This window comes from Pithys albifrons, chromosome 10 (genome assembly GCF_047495875.1).
Source record: "Pithys albifrons albifrons isolate INPA30051 chromosome 10, PitAlb_v1, whole genome shotgun sequence".
In the NCBI taxonomy this organism is placed as follows: Eukaryota; Metazoa; Chordata; class Aves; order Passeriformes; family Thamnophilidae; genus Pithys; species Pithys albifrons.
This window is the reverse complement of record NC_092467.1, coordinates 10,154,727-10,168,110: the sequence shown is the minus strand read 5'-3', so window position 1 is coordinate 10,168,110 and position 13,384 is coordinate 10,154,727.

The window sequence follows — 13,384 nt, the reverse complement described above, 5'->3', positions numbered from 1 at the left end:
CAGTTTTACAACTTAATTTGGGGCATGTATAAGATCTTAATTGTAAATCACAAGCACACAGGTACATTTAAAGCTACAATCTCTTGTGTAATGTTGAGTTGTTAAAAATCATATTTCATGGAATTATTTTTCATATTGTAATGATTTTCTTTTTAGCTGGAGGAGACCCTCAGTTGCCCAGAGCTGCTCTGGCACATTTAAAAGGCCTGATCATCACTTTCTTTGAGTCACATTGAGACAGAACATTATGAAAGATCAATTTCCTTTTCAAGATACTGTTGTACTTTTGAAATAAAAATGCATAGCCATAAATGTTAGTGTCTCTGCCCAGGTACAAAGGTAGCAAATCCCCAGTGAGACTTAGGGGAAGCTGACAGCTGCAATTACAGAGTGAGAAGGTTACAGAGGCTCATTCAGAATTGTGCCTAAATACAGGAAAATGCAATTTTTACACACTGTTTTTCCCCCTTACATTTAGGATTGAATGCAAATCTTTCTATATACTACTAATGTAACTATATTTTAGAGCACAGAATTGTCAGTTGCCTCCTGAAGCCATCAGGCAATCCATCATCACACATTGGAGAGAGACCATTTTTGCCATTATAAATGCTTAATTTATGTCATAAAGTTAATTTTAGTTGAAATAACTTTCTAACTTTACATTTCAATATTACTATTACAGTAAATCTTATTATGCTCTGTGTCTAGAAGTTAAAGCAGACTACTTATTCAAAAGCAGAAAGAGCTATACAAAAATTCATTAATTAAAAAACCTTACTAAAACCAGACTCCAGTCATCACCAGAGATTCTAACCCTTTGTCTGACTTCAAGTCTCATAATGTTTTTTCTTTTTTATTCACTGACCTTAAGAACTTTTGATACACAACAATGCCTAAGCACAAGCAGAACTAGTCCATTTATTTACAAGATAATAAATTCACAGTTAATCTAATTAGCCATGTGCCAAAATATCTGGCTGCTACAATGTTATTGCTTGGATACCATCATTTCAGTCTGTCCAGGCAGTTAATCTCTAAGCCACTTGCATGCAGGGAGCTGTCAGTGTGGCATTCTGGCCTCATTAACTCCACTGTCTTGCTTTTCCAGCCATATCTGCTCTCCAGTTCTGGGAGTGTCCTCCTGTGCCTCCACATTGCTCTGTTCAGATTTAGTTCTGTCATATTCTTTCAAGTTTTCAAAAGAAAAATTGCAGCTGAGGAAAGATGAATGTTCAAAGTAAGTTATCCTGGTAAAGCCACCCATCATCTGGTGACCTTTCCAGGTGAGTAAGTAGAGCTGGAACATCATCAGCCAAAGGAGACAGCTCTGAACCCCACTCAATCAACATGCAGGCCATGCTCAAATCTCTTATTCCCCATTTTCCTTTCTGGAACAGAAAGGTTGAGATCAGCAGGTTTCCAATTGACAATGACTTGAGGTTTGGACTAAGGACAATCCTTCAGTCCTCATTTTTTATCATAAAATATTCAGTACATTTTTCAGAACAGCCTCTATATAATTAAAACTCACTAGATCTCTTTCAAATGATATGTTTTTATTATTTAATTTTTTAAATTAATTAATTTTTTCTCATGAACACTTGCTATAACAGAAGTAACAGCAGCAGCAAAATTGAAGCAAAACTTGTTTAGGAATGGGTACCAACGTTGACTACTTTCTGCTAAAAGAAACTCAAACAGTAACTTCTTTTCTCCTCTTTTTTACCTGTTCATGTCTGCCCCTCCTCTTGGTAACTTAAACCTTGCCTTCTCCAAAGCCAGCCTGGCTTCTCTCCTAGGGGTAGCAGGGAAGAGAATCTCAGTGTTTAAGTGGGGTTAATGTCATAAATGCCAGCTTAGAAATGTTAAGATGATAAACCCTCTGGTTATTAAATGATTAGTGAAAGGGAAATACTGATTGCTAGGATGTCATGATAATGCCCACTTTAATAAGCTCATGTTTGTTTTACAGGTATACTTATATTTAGATTTTCTGAACTTAGAGCTTTTTTGGACAGTTGCAAGAGACTGGTATATGTTACTCTGGCCTTTACTCTTGTGAAAAAAATCAGTACATAAATGCAGCTAAAGTCACCTTTAAGAAGAAAGGAGATTATCAATTACAAACATTTAAAATTCTGTTCTCCCTTTATATTTTACGTCAAAATAGGATTTTGCAGCAAGGAAAAAAAAAAAGAATGAGCAAAGGCAGCACTTTTTCAGACCAGTGTAAGGAGCTGCTTTACTCAAAGCATAAGAATCTGACAGTCTAAAGAAAACTTCTGGAAGGTTTTACAAAGTCAAATGAAAACACTGATTCAAATGAAATATACATAATTTAGTCTCATTTCAGAAATTACTAAGAGTGAATAAAAAAAGAGCAGGAAAGCTTTATAAAAGCTGGTAAAGCTTTAATAGATTTATAGTAGCAAAACACTGAGTTTTTCTAATGAAAAGGTTCATTTAATCCAGGAGACAATATTCAGCATCATTGCAACAACCAGCATGCTCAGATATGTTACATCAGCAAAATTAATGACTAGAAGGTCACACTTTCCCCTGAGGATGCAACAGCTGCTGAAACACCTTACTATGGTAATTCAGACTTTTATAAATCAAGACTGGGTTCCTTTCTGAAAAATATGTTCCAGTTTATCCCCCAGATGATTTGAAGGGAAAGTCTATGACTGATGTTGCCTCATGGATTGGCTTGGATAATCACAACAGTCTTCACATGCCTTTAGCACCAAACCCAAAACATCTTATTGCTGCTAATGGCAACAATGTGGTCAAAATTCAAGGAAGTAAATGTCTGACTTCTCAACTCTGTTGCAGCCACACTAATATTTATAAGTCAGTACAACATGGACAGATACACTCTGCTCACAGGTTTATAAATATTTTCATATCAACATTGCATGTGTACAAATCGCTGAGAAAAAATACAGCTCCGTGGATAGCAACTTTTTTTTCTACACAGCTGATCTTAAAGCACAAGATGCAGTAAGACTAGAATGCCTATCTCTATTAGATTTTGATAGATTTTAAATTATATTTTAAGTTATTCAAAGCATGTTGTGATCTTGACATGTTTGAGAATACTCAGAAACATGGATAAGAATTGGAACTGACAAGCCATGCAAGGAATCTAAGTGGACTGTCATTTTTATTTATAGTGCCAAAAAGGACCTCTTCTTATGTTACTGACATCATGATTAGGAAGCCTCCATGACACCACATCTTTTGTGCATTAAACAAGTTGCACTGTACCACTGAATGAGCTAAAATTATTGTTCCATACATTTTAGGAGGGATGGAGTAATCCTAACAAAGGCAACAAGCCACTCCTCCAAAGGGACAAGTAGCAGAAGTTAAAGAGACTATTAAAACCATCAAGCTTGGCTTCTAATGGCTTACAGAAATACATTACTTCAGTAGTGAACTACTACTACAAAAAAAGCACACATTATTACATACACGGTAAAAATGCCCTTTTGGTTCATGTTCACCCAACACCCCAAATTAGAAGCATTAGCCTTCTTTTCCATCATCTTGTAGTTCACAGACAAAAGGCTTTAGCCAGTAATGTATCCAAATGTTTTGCTTTAAGTCTCAAAATAAGTATTTTGCAAAGTCAAAACCCCAAACTGCAAAAGAAACCGAAGATACTCTTTCCTTCCTCCAACTGAGATATTGGAGCACTTTGAACAAGTGCCCAGTTCTTCATGATATTCGAATAACAAACACATCATGTAACATCTTCAGGTGAATTAAAGCAAATAAGGGGAGGAAATGCAATTAATGCAGCAGTTTCAGATCTGAGGTTTAGTGTGTTTTGCATGCTCATTTTGAAAAAGTTTAAGACCTTTGTTAAGATAAAACATTGGAAGAAGATCCTAACCATGTAGAAGATGGAGATTTTTGTCACATAGGGCAGACAGAATTACGAGATGCAATATTTGGCACTGCCAAGCTTTCACTGCTCTGATTCACCTTCCTTCCAAATCTATACATCCAGTTTTTGCTAGTTTTGCATGACACCCTCTCCCAAACGCCTGCATTTTTCCAACCCTTTTCTCTCCCCTATGGAGGAGACCTCTGCTCTCTGCCTATGCATTTCTCACCATAACACATTTACCTGCCTCCCCAGCTCACTGTTGGCAACTGCTAATTCATTCACCTCCAACACACCCAGGTGGTTCTGTCAGACCACATCTAGGGACAGCAAAGGCTCATGCCTGTGCCATGCTGTTGAGGGAGGAGGTCCAGAGGCAATCTGGCTCTTAACAGGAGCTCTTTCAAGCTCCTTCTGAGTAGTGGTACAGACAGCAGCAGCGAGAGATGAGTCTGCCCATGGCTGCGTGCCCCGAGGAGCTGAGCTGGGGCTAGTTTGTCACAACTGTGCACCCAGCTGCAAGAACTGAAGTTCCTGGAGGGGAGGGAGGGGAGCTATTTCTGTACCATGCCACGGCAATCACTACTGATGCATGCAGCACACTGTCGAAGGAGACAGGGAGTTTACTAAGTGATGGTTATTCACATTTAATTCAATCCTGCCTGCACACCATGTGGCATTTTCCCTGCTGCGAAGTGAAGGTGAACCTGGAGGGCTTGGGGATGCAGGGGAGGTTCCCTCCTGCCTTGGTGTGCTCCCACCCAGGGCTGCTCCCAGCCCAGTCACACACAGGTGGCTGATGCGGCTCCCTGTCAGGGGTCGGGCTGTGGCAGGGCTGAGCATGCATGCCCTGGGCACAGCCACACCCGGGTCAGCTGTGTGCCTGCACACACACCAAGACAGGCCATTCACACAGAAAACAGACAGGAACAGAGCTTAGAGAGAAGGCAGGGTAAGCTGTGGTGACAACATGCACTGCTCAGCCAGACAGAGCTACTGACCTGCTTGCACTTGACTGGCCCTTTTTATCCCTCGCTCCTCTCTCTTTTTACATGCTCATTCTTTCTCCCTTCATTTGGATCTGCCCTTTCCTCCTGGCGGATGGACAACCCATTCCTACACACTTCTCCCATTGGTTCCAATTTTCCTACACCTATGCCCACGTGTGGTGTTTCTGCTGTCATTAGGTACGTCATCTAAGCTTTCCACCATAAACTGAGGAGGTTACTCAAGTTCTGTTGCAAGATTTCACTCCACCGAAGGTTCTCAAAAGTCACCTGTGAAGCCCGGTGTCTCTCACCCAACTCCCCATTAACCACCTGTGAAATCCAGAGCTCAGAGCACAGTCTGTACCCAAAGTTGGTATCTTTGGTCTCAATATCAAGGTCATCTCAATCTTACATGGTATTTCTGATATGGCTATCTAGGTACTGTTGGCTTTGAAAGATTCGCTTTCCTCACAGGTCTCCCTTGCAATTACCAGTGAAGTTTGGGTGTTCTCATGTAATTCCCCTTTAGTCATCTGGGTAATCTGACCACTCCCTACTGTGGCACACACCTTCCCTCCATTTCTGCTGTCACCTCTTTTCACATCTCTCCATGCCTTTTGTTTTCCCTTCCTCTAAATCTGTCTCTCCTTCCAAATTGCTTATCCCACTTATCCTTCTGATCTCTCTTCAAGACTGAAAGATGGATGTTCAGAGAAAAATTAGATGATTCATGAAATGTAAGCAGATCTGACTTTCCCTTGGATAGGGATGGAGTTATCAGGCTTTTACCCATATTTATCCTCCAACAAAGGATAAAGAAATAATGTAATTTCTATTGTTGGTTTTCCCCTCTTCAAGTCCAAGAAAACCAGCATCTTAATACAGTCTCCCTCCCCTTTTCCCCGTCAGATTTTTGCCTCTGTTAACAGGAAAACAGTCATCCATAAGAACCCTCTCCAGCAGATGTCAGCTCCTCCTTCTTATAATGAGAGTTTTGCAATGAAAACAAGCAGAGAAAAGGGGATGATGAAGCAGAGCTCTTCAACGTCAGGAAGATAAAAAGTCTCTCTTCCCATTTACTAGTGATGTAACAGCTGAGTTCCCATTAGTTCAACTCCTGCACTCAGGATTCATTTCTTTGCTACCATTAATCACTTTATCTCTCATTGAGAAAGTAGAAAGACACACAGGATTCTGCTTTTTGGGATCATGACAAATTCCCCCAATGGAATAAATTACATAGAAAAGAGAGAATAAAGCATAATTTTTAACTGAAATTGTCAAAAACTCATTAATGTTGATACAAATAACTATGCTTTGATGTTTTGGGATATTTGCACGTGGCTAACACAGCCACCCAGGGCAGAGCCAGTTCCAGGAGCTGTCAAATCAAGCCCCTGTGGCCAATATCACCTATTGCTCACATCTCCTCAGACCACAAACCAGCTGAGTCAATCCTGTTTCCCAGCTTTCCAATTTCCTGCAACACCAAAACACAACTGTGATCCACTTACACTGCAGAACCACCTGCCAGAGCCAAGATTCATTAGCACTTGCTCTTCCAGCAAGCAGAGATATACAGCAGAGTTCTGGCAGGAGTGCTGGAGCTCTACCAGAAAATAGACATTCTGGTCAGAGTCCTTCAGCACCTTGATGCTGTGCTTGGCCTTGTCCTGATCAGGAAGCATCAGTCTCCTCTCTGTCAAATGCTCTCTTGTGGTCCCACACAGCCCAGAATCAAAGGACCACCCTGGTAACCAATAATTGCTGCCATCCATGCAGTAAGTACCTAAACTAACAAAATCCACATAGCAAATTCCTTCAACTTGTTTGCAATACATACAGCTCTGCAAGTAAAGAAACAATAACTCAACACCAACAGAAAAGGTATAGATTAAATCAGTGGAGCAAGAAAGCAATTTTGAATTCCTAAAGAAGGAATTAGGGGAAATGGGCAAATAAATCACACCCTGTTTTCACTGTTATATTTAAGTTAACAGGAGCTGGAGGGGATTCAATTCTGTAGGCCAGTACTTTATACAGAAATGCAATTTTGATAGCATTAGATTTTGGACACTATGACCCTCCAAAGCTGCTTTTCAAAGGACACAGAACATCTGACTTCTGATAATCAGGGCTCCTACTTCCCAATTAGGTATCTAAAATCATTTTCAAAATTACAGCATTTATTATTAAGGCACAGAATATTAGTGATCAATTCACTATGTCAACTCAAATTCTAAAGAATATTCATTTATTCAAATTATTTCTTCAAAGTTAAAACTGATACTAAAACACTTAGTATTTACATATACCCTTAAGCAATTGCTCTCCAATTATTTTAAATGTAACCATAAAACTAATATTTAAGGGCCAGCACAGAGTTCAGACTCGCTATTGTAAACACTGTCAGAGATTAGCCCATCACAGCAAAGAGCACGAGCTTGAGCAGCCAAAACAGATAAAATGTGGAGAAAATAATATAAACCCAAAGCAGAGAGATCAAGGACTTATCCTTATTTCTTTGGAAGAAAGGATAGGTTAGTAAGCTAATAATGAAGCAAACAAAGAGAAGGGAAGAAAAAGAGGCCACTGATACTAAAAGACAATGAGAGAGAAAGTAAGAAGGGCAAGTGTGAGAGAAGCAGATATGAAAAGGAATCATAGACTGGGAAAGTAGGAGTGACAGAAATTATTAGATCATATGATGAAATATCACAGAGCAGAGGACATTAGACAGAGCCCAGGAAAGATACTCTTAAGGCCAAAGGCTCCTGCTTTGCCTGCTATCACATAATCCAATCCACTCAGGTGATGGAAGAACGTACATATGTGAGCAAATATCCAACTTCACGTGACACACCTTTGCCTCAGCTCAGAAATTTTTCACGTCAATTTTTAACACTGTACACTCCAAAACTAAATCTATCTGCCCAATTCCTCCATAGTGCTCAGTCCAAGCCTTAGTCTTATAGGGGTGTCCAACTTCTACATTTTTCATATCTTGCAGGGTAGCAGGTTCTTGTAATTATTAATTTAGTGATACAGTACTTTAAAAAAAATAACTAAACGATGTCATTTATTGTTGTGTCAAGTATGTCTAGGCCACTAATTATTTATTTTAAAAGCTACCTCAAGATTGGCTTTCTGTTCCTCTTCAAATTTCCCTCTTGCTTTCCACAAGCAAGTCTGTATGTTGTCTAACCTGCTCCATTTTCATTGGTCTGCACGTCTGCTTTACAACTGAATTAACTGCATATGTTGTGGTTTACAACAGTTGCATAATTTCTACTCCCTCTATGACCCCTGTAAGTGGTTTTGCACAGCTCCCAAGGCTGCATTCCTTTGCTGGCCAGTAGCTGCCCGTGGCTTGGTTTGCTTTTAGCCATGGGGATCCTCATGTATCCTCATGTAGTTGTACTCTCAAGGCTTCTGTCCATAAACAGTTCACTCTCCACACAAGAACTAGTTGTAACTACTTTGCATTAGTTTAAAAATTATCCATACTGTTAAGTGTTATGCTACACAAGTGTACAAAGCTAAGCCAAAGGTAAAGTGAGGTAGGTCACAGTCCCCTGGTTCCTGGATAATAATATAGCAGGAACAGGATAATTGTGGTTGCAGCTAAAAAGGCTTAAAAACCCCTCCATGCTGCCGAGCCAAACCCAGACAAAGTCTGACAGGTGTTAAGACAATGCTGTCAGTTTAACACAACACTGTGACCAGTTACAAGCAGCAGCATCTCCACATTGTCTGAGCTACAAAACTATGCCACTGATGACACAAACACACCCCTTGTGATGCAAAGACTGGCACAGCTCTGTGCCCCAGGCAACCAGGATCGAGGCACTGCTGTCTCATGAGCTTTCATTCAGTCATTACGGAGCTTGGCTTTCTTCAGTAAACTTGCTCTCTGCAATTTCCTATTGCTTTGCAGTTTAATATCAGGAGTTCAGGTAAGATCTCAGCTGTTATTTCTGCTCCATGTACCAGGCTTACTCTAAAGAGCATCTGTATATCTGGCTTGACTGGATCTTTTTTCCATTAATATCCAGCTTTCCTTTCTTTTTATTAATCCATTAGGATACAAATTACACTTTGTATGGCTTATGTTCCAAGCTCCCATGGCAGGGGAGCTGGAACTACATGATCTTTAAGGTCCCTTCCAACCCAAATCATTCTCTAATTTCATGATTTCCAGGAATCCAGCTAAATAATATCTGGAGCAGTCTCTCAGAATTCAAGGGTAAAAATGTTTTATACTTTCACAAATGGAATGCTAAACTCCAAACGTACAGTTGATAGAGAAATTCTGAGTAAATGTGTAAATATTCAAGCATATGCTCTTTAACTTTCCAAATCAAAGTGTTTGTCACCTCCAAATAGTTGAAATAAGAGTCAGAGTAACAAAAAACCAAAATTATCTGAAAACTGGAACTGAGTGAGCTTGTTTTGATTTTTCTGCCTCTGTAGTCCTATAAATTATGCTTCAGTCATATCTGCAAGAGTCTCCTTACAGCTATGATGATTAAAAACACTCATGAATGTGCTCTGGGAATTTAAGAGTTATTAAAATACAAAGTGGCTCACATCAAAATCCCTGGAAGTAACTTTCTAGGAACCACAAGATTGAAGGACAATTAACAGGCGTGGGAAAAAAAGCCGGCAGGGATCCCATGAATTTGTTTTTCTCTATAACCTTGACCATTGAGTAGCATGTGTCATACCAGTGCATTTCCTGCTCAAATCCCTTTGAAGATTTTAAGTTTCTCATGCTCCTTCCAGTGCCCTTAAAGCCATTTTGTCATTTCCTTGTTTAATGTTTTAACGCAGAGATTTCTCTGAAATTGATTAATAGAACAGTACAATCATTGCATTTTTTCCCTAAAAAATGTCTTACAGGAAATACTTTATAGTGTTTTCCATTTAAAAAATACTTATGAGTAAGTTTCTGTAGCCACTTTTTAGGTCTTGAAGAGTCTATAGCAAGTAAGCAAATATGGAAAAAATATCGTGTAATTGGTTTACTTAACATAAATAGGAAGCTGAGCTGAAGCAGAGACAATTTTGTATTTTGGGAATTCATAAAGAACAATGTCATTACAAAAGATGAAGATAGTGACAGAAATCATAGGCTTCATTTTAAGAATTTTCCACTCTTGTTGGAATGGGACAAGGAAACCCAGTCTTAAACTGACCAAAGTTGAACATAGCAAGAAGGGATGAGAAGAACTCAGGGTAAAAAAAACCCCAAATAACCCCAAACAACTGTTTCTTTTTGTTTCCACTACACTACATTTCTTTCAAATAAAAGCTCTTCTCTCTATGCCTCAAAAAAGCTGCTTTCTCAAAGTCACCCAAATTCCCTGCCTGATTTCTTTTACAGGCTCAGACAAAACCAAAGCATTTCTGGGAACATGATAATTTCAAGGGTGGAGCGTTTTCCAGCATAAAGACAATCTTTCAGAAATTGTGAACACTTTAAATATCAACACCAGTATTGGTTCAACTGTTTTAGACTAACATTTCAATCAACACTTCTGAATATTGTTATATAAATTCATTTTCCAACAATTCCCATCGCTTGGAGGATTTGAACTTAAAAATTAATTTCTGCTCACATTCAAAAGTATTTCAGAATTCCACTTAAAAACCTCAGAGAAGGCAAATAAAGAAACTTCCCTGCTAAACTTACTGCATATTTAAAATCTTATGGGTTGTGGTTTTTTTGTTCCCTAGTGCTGAAAAATGGAAATGGCAACTAATCTGAATGTCCAGCAGAAAAGCACTGGCTGTATGTACACTGGCATATACATGTGATAGTAAAGGTTTTATAGAGAACACCTAAAAATAACTAGAAATATCTCTCCAACTCCATTATGCTTAGTGCCTATGCCTGATTTTATTAAGATAACAGTTTTGCCCTCTTTCCTCTCAGTTTTTTTTTATGTACTGCCTCTTTCTTTAGGTTTCCTTAGGTTTTAGAGGATATTTGCCTGTTTACTCTTGTCTGAATGCTGAGAGTTTTATTATGCCTTAAAGGAGTATATATAAAGGTATTAAAAAACCATGCATTTTTCTCTTTCTAAATCTCAAGGTGAAATTTATTTTCAAACAAGGTTTGTCCTTGATTTCTGCTACTGTTTGCATATGCAAATTTCTATGCAGATCAAAAGTTTGACACCTTCTAGAGCTTCGAGTTCATAATCACAAGAAAAAAATAATTTTATATGTGACTGAAAGTGGTGGGCTCAGTTTTCACTCCATATGAAAAGGATATGGAAAAAGCCACAGCTCCAATATACTTGGCAAAAGGCAAATGAAGGGAAGGCAAAATTTTGGTTCATGATTACTGAGTAGAAACTGGATGAGAAAATAGGCTCTTGGGTTTTGGTTTTTTTCTTTCCAGAGACCACTGAGAACTCAGTTTATGCAAATAAACCATTCAAATAACCTGTTTGCCATTGTTTTGAAGCAGTCACGCTTCTTGGACAAGAAGAAATTGCTTAACTTCCACAGAAATTAGTAGCTTGAAATACAGGAGTATCAATAAAAGTGTAACAAAACACCATATTTTGCTGAATAAAAATTGACCTCAGTTTACAAAGATAAAGCAATAAAAAGCTGCACTTCTGTATTGCTTTGTCAGACTCCTGTTGCCATTTCCAGAAGCCCCACACCTGCAAACCAACACACAATCAGCACATCTTAGTTCAGTTAGTCTTAATACAGATCCTGAAATCTTTAGAATTCTCTTGTATTAGACTGGCCAACAAACATGGAAAGGAGCATTTCTTACTCACTCTCAGGTATAAGTTCCAGGCCCCTTGTGAAATTACTTCTGTATTTTCCCTTGCTTCTCCCTTTTCACTCTCTAGATTTCTTCTCTGTCCCCTTTCCTTAATTCTTGATGTTTTCCTTGTGCTTTATCATTTTACACCAAAAATCAATGCCCTTACAAGTCACCTATTAGGAATATTCCTTCCTTTTTTTTTTTTAGACATAGAAAACAATGGATACAAGAGCTGTTCAAAGGGTGATTTTTATTTGCCACCATCTTACATGAAGTAGACGCTAATGAGTTTGAAAATCATTTGTTCTAATTCTTTTGAGGGTGCAGAGAGACACAACCAAATTAAGAATGTCCTATAAAATGGTTCATTCTTCTTCCTTCTAAACAGAATTTTTCCATGAGCCTGCCTGTGAGCTGAACCTTTCAGAAATCAACCAGCACCTCAACAGGAATTCTTTTATGTAAAAAACTAAGTATTAATGCAAGGCACACACTGTCTACATTGAGGAAAGACAGTGGTCAGATGAAGGTGAAGACTTGATATTTAAAGGCTGTTGAAGCTAAAAAAGAGGGAAACTACCCTGACAGTACCAAAACCACTCATAAGTAAAGACAGAAAAACTTCTGAGTATTTGCAGGTTCTGCAAAGGCTTCTAAAGCTGAGGTGTAAACTGGGACTGAACCTCACAGATGTGGGTTTCGTGTTTTCCATGGTTTGGTTTCCATGTTTTGGTTTTGTTTGTTTGTTTTTTAATGTACTCAGACTGCAGGGTCAGCAAAGCTTTGTCAGCCTTTAATTCCACATAGAAATGCACATGCAATAAACCACTGTCTTTTTCAAAGGTGATTTCTGCTGCCTGCCCTTTCTGTGACCTTCCCATGAGAATGTGGTGCCAGAGGAAAAGCACTGCAGTCCTGGATTGACAGCCCTAGGGATCAGAAGACTGAAGTTTTCCCAACAAGGAAAAACCTGTGTGGGTACACTGAGGCACAGCCCTCTCTCCATCCCCTTCTTCAACTTGAGACCAGCCTGAGATCTCAGCAGAGCTGTTTCCAGCTATCAGGATAGCAAAATATTTATAAAGTTAATTTTGGGCACTCAGGATACCATACAGAGTCTGACACTTTTTGAGAAAACTGAGTCACATCAAATCACTAATCTCTGGCAGAAACAATATTTAAACCATATGCTGCTACCAGAAAGTGCTGGTTTTATTTCAGGAAGAGATGGATCTGAAGCTGTCTGCATTGCATAGAGAGCTGCCATACACATACGCTAAAGACTGGTTCTGAAATCTGCCTTTAACTTCTGAAGGAAACACTGCTCTCCATCTCCTAAATGAAGTACAATAGCACCAACTGCTGCTGTCTCAACCGATGACTGCTACATCTTGTTACTAGAAAAGCGTGAGCTACTTCCCAGCACAAAAGCTCATTTACCTCATGAATCAGCTACAACCCATCTTTGGCCTTAGCTGCCAATGAAGCTCTTTCATCTCTACTCAGCTGCAAGCCTCCCCTGATTTGAGCAATAAGACAGAAACCACGCTGGGGAGGGGGAGACCCAGATAAAACATCTTCCTGGTTATAAAACAGCAACAAAAATATCTCCCCCAGAAAAGTCAGCACAGAAGTATTTCCGTCGTGCAATTAGATATTATTAAAGAACTCCTGTGTCATTCTTTGAAATGGCCTTTCAAGATG